General features: G+C 33.8%; 1 protein-coding gene across 4 annotated transcripts in view; it reads left to right on the top strand.

Moving 5' to 3' along the window:
- Nucleotides 1-13,958, top strand: part of adarb1b (adenosine deaminase RNA specific B1b) — a 139,636-nt gene that overhangs the window by 45,267 nt on the left and 80,411 nt on the right. The window lies entirely within an intron of this gene.

Genomic DNA, 13,958 nt, shown 5'->3' on the forward strand with positions numbered 1-13,958 from the left:
AGACAGAAAGGTAGAAGACTGATGGCAGGATGCAGCAAATAAAATCTTGTGCAGAACTAACAGTTGTTTTGTGGCTGTTGCTGCTGTGCAGGGGGGTTTTAATGTGGAGTGATTTTAATGTAGTGTGTTTATCTGTATTTTCATGTCTGTTTCAAATCTGTCTGTTTTTCGCGAATGTTAGAAGTTTTAGCGCTTGTTTTGATGAACGCATTTCTTGAATGGCTTACGTAATGGTTCAGTTGTTTGCAGAAGTCCTTGCGTGGCATTTTTGACAGTTTCTTTTGCACACAAAATGTCTGCATTTATTGGTTAGAAAATACTGTAAACAAGTATTGTGAAATATCACAAAAAAAAAAAAAAAGTTTTTTTAAGGAAATTTTATTGGTAACATTTTAGTATAAAGAACAATTTTCACTATTAACTAGTTACTTATCAGCATAAGGGCTGTTTATTAGTGCTTGCGCAGCATATATTCCACCTTGACATAAACACCCAGCAGACAAGACGTTTGAAGCAGGTCATAGTTAATGATTTGTTAGTAGCAATAGCAAGAATGAGAAAAAGTGCATTTTTTGAAACATAATTTCTTTCTGATTTCAAAGCTGTATTTTCAGCATCATTACTGAAGTCTTTAGTGTCACATGATCCTTCAGAACTCTAAACTGACTTCCTACTCAAGAAACATTTTTTTTGAAAAGTTGAAAACAGTTTTGCAGCTTAATTTTTTTAATTGAATGGAAATCACTTTTTACTGGAATCTTTGATGAACAGAAAGATAAAAAGAGCATAATTTATTTTAAACAAAAGGCTTTGTAACTTTTAAAAATCTAATGCATCTTTATTAAAGAATTTACGTTTTAAATAAAAAATACTTCTTAGTGACCAGAAACATTTCAACTGTATTATATATGCTATAATAATAATAATAATAATAATAATAATAATAATAATAATAATAATAATAATAATAATAATAATAATAATTATTATTATTATTATTATAATAATTAATAATAATAATAATAATAATAATAATAATAATAATAATTATTATTATTATTATTATTATTATTATTATTATTATTATTAATTTATTATTATTATTAACAACAACAAAATATTTTATTATTATATTATTATTAACAACAGCAAAAATATATTATTATTATTATTATTATTATTATTATTATTATTATTATTATTATTATTATTTTAGAGTTATCAGTAAAAATAATGCCTTGATTTCTTTTTAGTGAACAGAACATGTTCTTAGGAGCCATTTTAGGAGCTAAGTTTCCCGTTTGTTTAATTGCATCAGCCAGTGGTTTCTCAGTGGAAAACGACATATATTTCTCTCTGTAACACGACACAGCTTTTTAAGAATTTAAGAGTTGCATTCATTTATTTAACAAAGGAGATATGAATATAGCCTTTGTGATAGGTTTCCATGACTTGCCAGAAGAGACATACGGCAGCCTCAGAGATTGCATTACACAGGCCCCGATTCATTTACCTCTCACTTTCCAACTCTGACGACGCACGTCAGGGTCTGTCATTGCCGACCGTTAGCATTCGGACTGATAATACACACTGATTTTGAAAAAAATCGTTTCGGGTAGCGTTATATAATCACTTGATCACTTACTGCTCATGCACTTTTCCCCTCATATTTGCATAAATCTTTAGCTGTTACGGGTTACTGCACAAAGATAATATAATGATACAGATGACAGCATACTTTCAGTTTGAGTAAGTTGCATATTAAAAAGTTACCTCTAGGACCTAATTTATTTTTATAATGAGATGCGTGAATGGTCATGATATTTATAGAGGGCGCAATTTTGTAAAACTGGACCAAACGTGACGCACGCGACCAATATATAGCAAATATTTTCACATGCACCGAAAGGCTTGGATTAACAGATCCGTTTTAGGAAGTTAAGAATCAATACCGGATTATTCAAAGAAAGAAATGGTAATACGCTCTCATTAGCAGCGCGCTTAAAAGCGGTCCGGCATTTACTGTGTCCTCTCAGGTCTTACATCATTTCTGTGCTATTTTAAGGCGATTAATAGAGCAGGGTCTTTTCGTTCCTTCTGTCAAAGTCAAAACCGGAGCCGATTTTATTATGATCTGCTCTGCATCTTGCCACGAAAGCCCGTCAGATTTGAGGGAGTTCGGCGTGTTCATTCGGGCTGATGGGAATGGCTTTTCAAAGCTGCCATTGTTTGAGAGCCCGCTTCTACACTCTCGGCGCTTGTTGCAGAAGCTTAACAAAACCTTGGGGCTTTGCACGTCCCTGGCGAAAAGCGCCTCTTGTTTTTTAGAAGTAAGCCATCTAAAGACGTGGGTGCCTGGGGTCTGGAGCGTTCTGTGATTCTGGGCCCTTCGAGGTTTCTTTCATTTGCTTTGAGGAATTAACTGTCTTACAAAACGACAGCCTTAAGTCTGCGGCGCGGGCTCGAGGGAGCAACGGGGTGGAGAGAGCAGATGAGCACCTGCTCGCTGACGCTCTGCAGGTGATGCCAGAGAGACGAGCAGAGATCTCTAATCAAGGACATTCACTCTCCATCGCTAAATAAGATTAATGGAAGCGTCTAATCTCTGTCTTCTTCTGTCTCATTCTCACCGTCCCACACAGAGGTGGGCGATGCAGCTAAAATTGTGTATCTCGTGGTATGAGTAATTTTATATCACAGCAACAGTATTTATCACTATTTAGTTATTCCTCTAAAAATAGCTTATTTTGTAGCAGCGCCTGTTTTCATTTGACATTTTTTTTATATTATTTCATATATTGCTCAGTATGTTGGTACCATATTGGGTACTAGTTAATAAAAGTAAAAGTTTCTATATTTATATATGTGTATATAAATGTAAGAGTTATATATATATAATTTTTATTTTTATTATTTTTTTTGTACTGGTACCATATTGGGTGCTAGTTAATAAAAGTAATACTTTTAATTATATTATATATATATATATATATATATATATATATATATATATATATATATATATATATATATATATATATATATATATATATAGTTTAAATAAAATTATTCCATCTTTTATTTTTACTTTTCTAATTATTTTATTTAATAATTTGTGTAATAAAAACCATACGGCAAATATTTCCTTTATTTGTTTTTGTTTATTCCATTTTACTTCTTTATTTACTAGTTACTTCTAACTTTTAAATAGTTTTAACTGTATCCGATGGATGAGCTTTTTAAGTAACAAATAGCAAGTACATCAGTTAAATTAGTTTTGGCTAACAAACACCACATGCAAAGACTTCTGTCTTCTTTTCTTATATATAGGATGCACCCTGCTCTTTATTTAGTCCATGTTTTGGATCATCCCTCTTTTTTGTCGTATTGATGTTGAACATTTGATGTTTCTCCATGTGGTCTTCATTCTCATCCCATCTCTGCTTTCTCCAGGATGTGCTTTTGCTTACAGAATTTCGCACAGAACATATCTGTTCTCCTAGTTAAATGTGTTACAGAACACACGAGAAGAAATAAAAACCCGAAGGCAGAGATGTTTTGGTTTGATCTTTATTTCTGTCATCCGTCGGTTCAGACGTAGGTTAAGCTGTCTTGGATTGTAAGGGATCTTTACAGTGACCTTTTCAAAATAACTGTCCCATGCTGATGAATAAATGTCTACCATACGTCAAAAAAAGCATACATTATTCTTCTATGAACATGCTGTGGCCTGATTCTGTTTCACATCCGATGAAGCTAACTTTTTTTTGCTCAGGTCTGAGCTTTGTACAACTTATTTAGCTGTGCTGTGACTGCATATTGATCAGAGATGAATATAGTTGCTCCCTGTAGACCTTATTATAAATCTACGCCCTGCTTTCCAAAATTTTCATCTGAGAGCTTTTGGAGGAAGTTCTGCACAGACTCCCAGTGATCCGATACCTGGATCAGTGCCACAACAGCCCGACCGCTATAGAGAGCAACAGTGTGGTTCAGGATTTTCATATTCTCTCTGTTTTCTTCAGAAAGTACTTCAGCCTTCCTACTCTTTCAAACAGCGTATAGATTTGTGTAGCTCAATGTTTTGCAGTTCACATTAAATATATTGTGCTTTATATGAATACAGAGTTACAGTCTGAAGAAGCATTTTTTTTTTTTTTTTTTTTTTTAATTCATTCTCAGTTTGCAAATATCGACTAGAAGTTTATTTTATTGTTACACAGCAAGTGGAAAACGATAAATCAGTAAATCTGCAGTTTTTATATCTATTTACCTATCTGCCTACACATATACTGTATATGTGTGTATGTGTGTGTGTGTGTGTGTGTGTGTGTGTGTGTGTATGTGTAAGTGTATGTATATATATATATATATATATATATATATATATATATATATATATATATATATATATATATATATATATGTATGTATATATATATGTATGTATATATATATAAAATCTATATTTGCTGATATTAAATTTTTTTAACTTTTAAATTAAATGTTTTTTATTTAACTTCCTATAATTGTAAAATTAATAATCTCCTTGCAAAGCAAATATCTATCATGGATTCTTACCTTATTTTATTTTGTTTAATTTCTTTTAATTTAATGTAATTTAGTTTTATTTAATTTTGTCTATGTATGACATTGATGAAAATGTTATGTTGTGCATCCCTAATTGTAATTAAATGTAAACCATGGGATAATTTTTTTTTGTTTGTTCCTGTTTTTTGTTTTTTTTTGTCCTGAGATGATGATGATGATGATGATGATGATACATATCCACTACGAGCACATACATTTTATTTTTACTGATACTAATTTAATAAAATGTCCAAAAAATGCTGGTTATTTATACGGTACTAATATATCATGCATCCCTATTGCAGTTAGTTGCATTATGTAATTTCTGATTCGATTATATAATTCACTTCGAGCTTCACGGTTCATTCTAACACAGGTTCACTTTTTTCAAATTTGCTAGATCTTTTTGGCTGCGAATCAGGTTTTAATGCGATTCGTCTCTGTGCTAGTTGGGGTTGGTTCAAGGAGATTTTTTTTATTTTTTGCAAATGGCTACAGAGAAAACGAATGGGTAGAATGCTTTGGGAATCGAGACCGCTGAAAAAAATGGGCACTCGCTATTGATGCCTGCATAGTCACCCACAGATCATCTCTCCGTGCCTAGCAGTTGCTGACATCAATATTGTTTGTGCCGTCTCATTCGCCGACCTCCCTCTCCTCCTCACTATTGATGGATGACCCCGCTGATAAAGAGATGCAGGGCTGCAGTGCAGCGTCATGCGTTTTGCCGTTACAAATGCAGATCTGGGACTTCTGCAGCAGCTAACCGAAAACGAAGAGAGATAAATCTCCCTGCGCCCGTGTCCTTTGTTATGTAGAACAGCAATACATCTTTTCACAGCGATATTAAAATCTCTCTTTTATTTCATATGTGGGTAGTGAGGCATTAAATTCTATAATGGTCCAGTACTTTATATATGTCAGAACTGGCAATGTGGAATAAAACATTCATCGATCATTTTCATGTGGGAACGGCTCCTCGCTGTGCCATACAGATCCGGACTAGAAGGGGGTTGCCGGTCTTTCCAATTTAAGGTCTACATGGTCTTGTCTCAATCCGAGCAGGACTTTTTAAATCATTTTCGCTCCGTGCACAGACTTGAAGACAGTCAAGAGTTTCTTTTAATACAGTCGTGTTAAAACATTTCTGAACTGCAAACACTTTTTTCCCCCATTTTAGTACTCTTCATGTTTCTGTTAAAAAGAAACAACAGCAATGGCAACTTAGTTAATCATATCAGAAAGAAGAAATAATTGGCTGCGTTTTCAGTTATTTTAATAAAAAAGTGTTGCACTATACTGCCAAAAGTATTCACTCACCCATCCAAATAATCGAATCAGGTGTTTCAATCACTTCCGTGGTCACAGGTGTATAAAATCAAGCGCCCAGGCATGCAGACTGTTTTACAAACATCGCTCTCAGGAGCTCAGTGGATTCCAGCGTGCAACTGTGATAGGATGCCACCTGTGCAACAAATCCAGTCGTGAAAATTTCCTCGCGCCTAAATATTCCACAGTCAGCTGTATTATAAGAACGTGGAAGCGTTTGGGAATGACAGCAACTCAGCCACGAAGTTAACGGAGAAGGGTCGGCGGATGATGAGGCGCGTAGTGCGAAGAGGTCGCCAGCTTTCTGCAGAGTCGGTCGCTACAGACCTCCAAACTTCCATGTGGCCTGCAGATTAGCTCAAGAACAGCGTGCAGAGAGCTTCGTGGAATGGGTTTCCACGGCCGATCAGCTGCATCCGAGCCATACATCACCAAGTGCAATGCAAAGCGTCAGATACGGTGGTGTGAAGCACGCCGAAACTCGACTCTAGAGCAGTGGAGACACGTTCTCTGGAGTGACGAATCACGCTTCTCCATCTGGCAATCTGATGGACGAGTCTGGGTTTGGCGGTTGCCAGAAGAACGGTACTTGTCTGACTGCATTGTGCCAAGTGTAAAGTTTGGTGGAGGGGGTATTATGGTGTGGGGTGGTTTTTCGGGAGTTGTGCTTGGCCTCGTATTCTAGTGAAAGGAATTCTGAATGCTTCAGCATACCAAGACATTTTGGACCATTCCATGCTCCCCAGTTCGTGGGAACAGTTTGGAGCTGGCCCCTTCCTCTTCCAACATAACTGTGCACCAGTGCACAAAGCAAGGTCCATAAAGACATGGATGACAGAGTCCTGGCCTGCACAGGGTCCTGACCTCGACCCGATAGAACACCTTTGGGATGAATTAGAGCGGAGACTGAGAGCTTCTGGAAGAATGGAATCTAAAAATGTCATATATAAACCTAACATTTTTCTCGTTTTTTTAGTGGTTTCATCTTTTATTCACTGATATTTTTATTTTCATAAATAAAATATAGATTTGATAATAACTTATAAATATAGAAGTTTTATAATTTACTAATTATAATTAGTTGGAATTATCATTTATAATAAAAGAAATACAATAAGAGTAAAATTGTTCTATTTTGCACTATTTTCAGTAATGGTAAAGTGACCAAATCTAGGGAGGAACACACATGAAAGTAGTGTAAATATGTAATGAAACAAAACTATTTTTGAACCGCATTGACCAAACTGTTTTGAAAACTATACTTGACAGACAAATCTGCAGCGTAACAGTAGAGGGTGAGGAGTACGGCGCCGGAGCCGAGGGATCCCAAGAAGCTTCGAACTTGATTCTCTATTCTTGTTAAACTGTTTTCATTGGCTTAGATGGACGCACAAACCGGGTGGCCAATGTTTGTCTGAAGCGCAAGTTACTCTATATTTAATTGTCTGAACTGCAGCCGTGCTGACATTCTGCTGTCTGTTAATGATAGAATTAAATTACGTCTTTTTCCTTTAGCGTCATTTATTTTCATTATGAGCGCGACATACGGGAGGTTTCTGGGTCCGGTCGGGGTCCTGTGAGAGTGCGAGTTCATTTATTGAATTTGCTGTCAATATAAATAAGTGCAGTGAAATTTAAGGGCAGCTGCCGTCCTATCATCTCCCATAACACAAATCAGACCTGAAGCCCTAGAGGTTCGTCTCTGTCCTGATAACGCTCCACCTCTGCAGACTCATCAATAGTGCCAATTATGTAGATGCGTGTGATTTTTGTCATGTGGCCCGGGGAAAACCCAATACATGTCCTATCTGGCATGTCTGAGGGCCTCTATTTTAATCAAACGTTGCCAGAAAGTCCTCCGTTTGTTTTTTAAGGCCTTTGACAGAGCTTTATTAAAGCTCTGGATGTATCTCATATCGAGAAAGTGTGGATTTTGGGAAAGAGGCTTGTTGAATCAGTTGCTGTAATAACATTTTTTTTTTTCTATCCGGCTGAGAAGTCGCATGCTGTCAGTGATATTGCAGATCTATCTCGGTCTTATCTGGAATATTCAGTGCAGATGCGCGAGACGACATGAACGCTATCGTTTTCTGAGGCAGCGGTGAACGGCGGCGGATCTGTGCTGGAGCAGAGCGGCTGATTTGGATCCAGAGCTCTGTGTTTCAGTGAACGTTTCATTTTCCGCGCAAAATTAGAATATCACAAAAACAATACTGCAGTAAAGCAGAAAATCACCACTTGTGGAAAAATTGGCAGAAAATAGCAATGAAGTGGAAGCTGCATGCACTAGGGAAGCCACTCTGGATCTTTTAATAAATATAACGAATGACTTGCGGTTTAGAATTATTCAGTCAAATAACTTCATGAGGATTTTTTTTTTGGAATATGTCCATTATATGGATGTGTAATTTTTATTGTTAAAATATTTCCTTTCCTTTATTACAACAGCAATGTCAACTTAAAATTAAGCATTTCAGAAAGAAGAAATAATTGTCCGGACTTTACTAATGTACTACTTATTAATATTTATTAATATAATTCATTTGTATGTATGTATATATGTGTATATATATATATATATATATATATATATATATATATATATATATATATATATATATATATATATATATGTGTGTGTGTGTGTATATATATATATATATATATATATATATATATATATATATATATATATATATATATATATATATATATATATATATATATATATATATATATATATATATGTATGAGGATATGAGGAAAGGTATATCCATAATATTACATAAGACACACACACATATATATATATATATATATATATATATATATATATATATATATATATATATATATATATATATATATATATATATATATATAATTATATTTTTATATATATATATTTGTGTGTGTGTGTCTTATGTAATATTATGGATATACCTTTCCCTCTATGTCTCTCTTTATATATTAAGAAAAGCACACACATACAGTATTTATTTAAAAAAATATTTACATATTTCAATTTAGATATAAAAATGTCATATATAAAACTAACAATTTCTTTTATGTATATACAAGCATAGGTGTAAGTAAAATAAATAATATAATAAATACACAGTACAAAACATATATTATTTAAACTAAAACTTTTGTTTTGAATATGATTAATAGAGAGAGAGAGAGAGAGAGAGAGAGAGAGAGAGAGAGAGAGAGAGAGAGAGAAATATTTTGAATAACAGTAAATTATTATAAATGATAATAATAAAAAATAAACAACAACAAAAAATATCCTTTTCTATTTTTTTAACAATGTCTTATTAACTTAAAAGGAGTTGTTTTTTAGCATTGGTCAAATCTGAATTTCTCCTTATTAATGCTATATAGAGCAGCAGTCGTTGTCATTCTAGCTTTGATTTTGTCATTTATTTTTAGGAAAGAAGCTCAGGTGCAGCATGCTGGTTTCACATCTGTGCACTTAATGAAATCACCATGTTTTTGATGCTTTATAGGGTTATGGGGCACATATGTGTTTGCCGGTATGGGGCTAGAGAAGGGCTGTTATGACCCGGAGCTGTTTAGACTGCCCTCTGACCCACAGTGCCGTCAGCCTGTGAATCAGCCCTATCCTGGCTGGTGGGCAGACTGTACGTGGCATTAAACATCAAAGCCGCAGGTCCGCAGAAGTCATTTCCACTAAGCTGAGAAAAGATCCCGGCCGTGTCTCATGAGGGCCTGAAGACGTTCACTCTAAAGGGTGCTGGGGTTCAGTTCTGGATTATGTAAATCATAACCCTTCCTCTTCCAAACCGACTTTGATTCAAACCATATTTCACTTGGTATATATACATATATAACTCTTTTTTTTTTCCACAACTTTCTTTTTTTCGGGGGTGTTTTTTCAGTTCTAAAGGTCATTTTTGCCCTTAACACAGCAATAATCGCTTCAGGCCGCCTTTTTCCCTGAAGGCCAGAGATATATTAGCAGCTTTTTTTTGTTCTTGTTCTTGCTGTTGATGAACTGACACAATTGTATGCGACGAGGATGAGCAAAAATCTGAGAGACTCGGCGATGAAGAAATAATTTCGTTATGAGATAAATAACTTCTGTCATAACCTACACGGAAAAATAAATCATTTTATGTTGCTTTAAAAAGGTTTCCATATGTCCGGGATTCCCCACGTCATCATTATGTATGCATTTGCTGAGTATGTCTGTTCATCTTGGAAGTTTTTATTTCATTTAATAAATTAACAATAATAATGCAATTATGGTTTCACGAGTTATTAGTTAATTCTTTTAATATTTAAAAAAAAAAACTGAAATTGGTTTATTTTTGTATTTTATTTTGGCTTGTTTGTTATTTTTACTTTTTTTTTATTATTGTTGTTGCTAATAAGAACAGCAAAAATAAATGTTGTATTATTATTTATGGTAATAATAGTAATAAAAAAATAAATCAAGCATTAAAAACTAAATTTATTATTATTATTATTATTATTATTATTATTATTATTATTATTATTATTATTATTATTATTATTATTTACAGGCCGTTTTTAATGTTTTGTTTAATTTTGCATTGTTTACTATTATTAGTAGTAAATAAAGCTATTATTAATCTTTGTTTGTTTGTTTATTTTTGTGCATGCAGACCGTTTTTATGAAGTTAGATATCTCTGAATAGCTCTAAATGAAGTTCTCCTCCCTCAAATCGGCCGTGCAAATGAACAGCTGTTTCGTTCACGCCGCCGCTGTACAGAATGGCATCAGATTGTTAATGCTCACGCTTGCTTGTTTGTAATCAGTAACGCCTCTATATAAGCTGAATGGCAGTGCATCGCGCCGCAGCGATTTCGTCAGGCCGTTCTCGGCGAGATTAGATGTTAGAGGAAACATAAATACAGGTTGAACAGATTAATGTTGTGGGTGTATCGAGAGCAGGAGCTGCACCTGTAACCTGTAGGGATTCAGCATCAGCATGCTGGAGATGCTGCACCGCTCCTCTTTCTTAGTTTCAAAGCAGTTTATCAGGCCGTAAGGAGTAAGCTGGAAAATGAAGTACTTTGGAGAAGCTGCGTATTTCTCTCGCGTTTCCGACACTTTACTTAATTCATGTATTTACCTACTTATTCAATTATTTTATGGTCTGAGTTAAAGGCACTGCTTTAGTTTTTTAGTTTTTTTTTTTCCTGTCTTGATGCATTTCTTATTCGAAGTTGGATTGGGATTTATCAGGTTTTTTACAACCAGTAGCCTTTTATTTGACTACAGTTGACTGAAAGCAATGAAGGCAAACACTTTTGTGCCACACGCAATTTATGTATCAGCGTTAATACAAATAAAACCTCTCCGAGAAAACAGTTTGCCCACAGATTAAATGATTTTCTTGCCAATATTTATTCAGTTGCATACATATAAATATAATTTTTATTTATTTTGTATTTAGTTTTTTAATTATTTCTTTACTTGTATGTATTGGCATATTTACATTTTTACTTGTATGAAGATTTATTTACTTTATTTAAAGATTTATTATTTTTTTAATTATTCTTTACCTTTTTACTTACTGATTTGTGTACTTAAATATTTTATTTCCCATCTTTTATTTACTTATTTACTTAAGTAAATAAATGTATGTTTGTGTTCAATTGTATATAATGCAAATTACTTTTAATAAATAATAATTTGTTTGTTTAATTATTTACTTGCTTTTTAACGTACAATAAAATAATCAGAAAAATATATAAAAATACAGAGAAATTGAAGCGGCTGAACAGTTCTTCAAATACTGTTAATATTTATTTATATTAATTTTTATTTATTTATATTATGTACATTTATTTATATATATATATATATATATATATATATATATATATATATATATATATAATGTGTGTGTGTGTGTGTGTTATGTATATATATATATATATATATATATATATATATATATATATATATATATATATATATTTTTATAATTTTTTCTTATATTTTCTGAAGTATGTAAATACTTGCATTTATTAATTTGCATGTAAATATATGTAGATAATATCTCTTTTGCAAAAACTGATAACTTGTGGGTTTTCATTGTGCGTTCCAGTTAATCTTAATTAAATCACACTTGAGTTATTTTAAATAGAAGCGACATAATCATACATGACGGTCAACCAGAGACATTATAACTAAAATAAAACAATACAAAAAAAAACGACGGCTAGCTAACACAATGAAACCCGTCCATGCCTCTTTTACTTGTTACGCCACACTTTTAAAAGGATTGTTGCTTTAATCTCTGTTGATAATTGTTGCTTAATTCACTCTCCTGTATTGTTTAACTCTCACGGTTTTATCTCGGTGTTCGTTTGAGGCATTTTTCGTAGGAATAAAGCCGTAGTAGTCCGGCACATGTCGGTCTCAGCAGGAGCTCTGATCCTGATTGTGTTTTTGGGTTGGACTCATCTCTTGTGTCCCGATGGCCTGATTCCATCATAGCCGTGGGCCATATGGCTCGGTCATGTTTTCCGTCTGTGCGGCGGGCGATAGTTTCCACCTCCGTGTCTGCATCACCCCGTCCATCATATATCGATCGCAGCGCGGATAATGAGTCTGTGAAACCCGGATAGGTCACATGCGACGGGGAAATTAGAGTGACAGTGTCATCTTGCGTAATAGTAGCGTTACCTTACCTCGCGTGCTGTTCATTTAGGCCGCCGTCCGTCTCTCAGCTGCTCGCGTGAAGTTAAGAAGCTCCGAGAGGTAGAACGGATTCGATTCGAGCTCGCAGCGGTGGAATTCGATCAGACGCTGAATGATGAATGAGGACATTACAGGTCTAATGGTGCTTTTGTCATTCAGTTTCTCACACGGAATCTGTTCCCACACAACACCGAAGAGTGTATCAGATGGTCTACAGTGCATTTAAACACCTGTTCGTACACATTCATTGTTTGTTTCATTATTGAATATTGAATACGCCTGATTCGGTTGGGTTCAAAACCTAATGTTTAATTACATTGACCGTGGAATTGCGGAGTGAAGTCTGGCACACTATAATAAAGGAGTGTTCGATGGATAGATTTAAAATAAATCTTGAAGAAATTCTTATGAATAGGTTTTACTTAAATTTTTTTATTGTACAGGAAAAAATTGAAATAAATGTCCAGCCACTGGTATAAATGTCATTTTAAAAAAAATGTAGATTTTGTTTTCTTGTAGGGATAAAAAAATATATGAATTAATAAATACATACTTATTTAAATACAGTATTTAAAGAAATGTTGGGCCGCTGACATGTTTTTGTGTTTTTTTTTTTAAATAATGTATTATTGTTACGTGTAATGTAAACTAAACTAACATGAAAATAAATTAAATTCAAATTAAATAAATATGAACAGTATTTAAAGAAATGTCGGGCTTCAGACAGTTGTTGTTTTTTTTTTCCTGTTGCTTTATTTATTTTTTATAAACTAAACTAAACTAAAATAAATATTAACAGTATTTAAAGAAATGTTCAGCCGTTTCAATTTCTCTCAATTTTTTTTATACATTTTTCCTGATTATTGTTAGCGTACGAGTTAAAAAATCAAGCAAATAAATAATTAAATAAACTAATTATTGTTGATGCTGTTTTGTTGTGTAGTTCCACAAAAGAAAAACAAAAAGAAAGTTTGAAGCATGAGGGTGAGTTAAAGATTTTGGGGTGAACTATCCCTTTAAGAGTTGCGTGTCCAGCTGTATTAATCAGCGTGTCTTACTCACTGAATTAGGGGAACAGAATGCAGATGTTTTGAAGGCAGAGAGGATCAGGGCCGATCTGAGCCTGACCCATTCAGGTGTATCTCTTACAACGCTCTCCCCTAGTAGCCTTATTCAGGGTGTAACTGCTTTTCCCTGAGGAGATTAGCTAAATTTGAGTTGCATGAACATACTTTGTGATTTTAATTCCATTCAAATCGAGCACTTCTGTGTTTCCCAGCACAACAAAAAAAAAAACTGCAGTGAAAATGACCCACTGTTTCAGCTAACTCTCTGG

Source organism: Puntigrus tetrazona, chromosome 9 (assembly GCF_018831695.1).
Source record: "Puntigrus tetrazona isolate hp1 chromosome 9, ASM1883169v1, whole genome shotgun sequence".
Classification (NCBI taxonomy): Eukaryota; Metazoa; Chordata; class Actinopteri; order Cypriniformes; family Cyprinidae; genus Puntigrus; species Puntigrus tetrazona.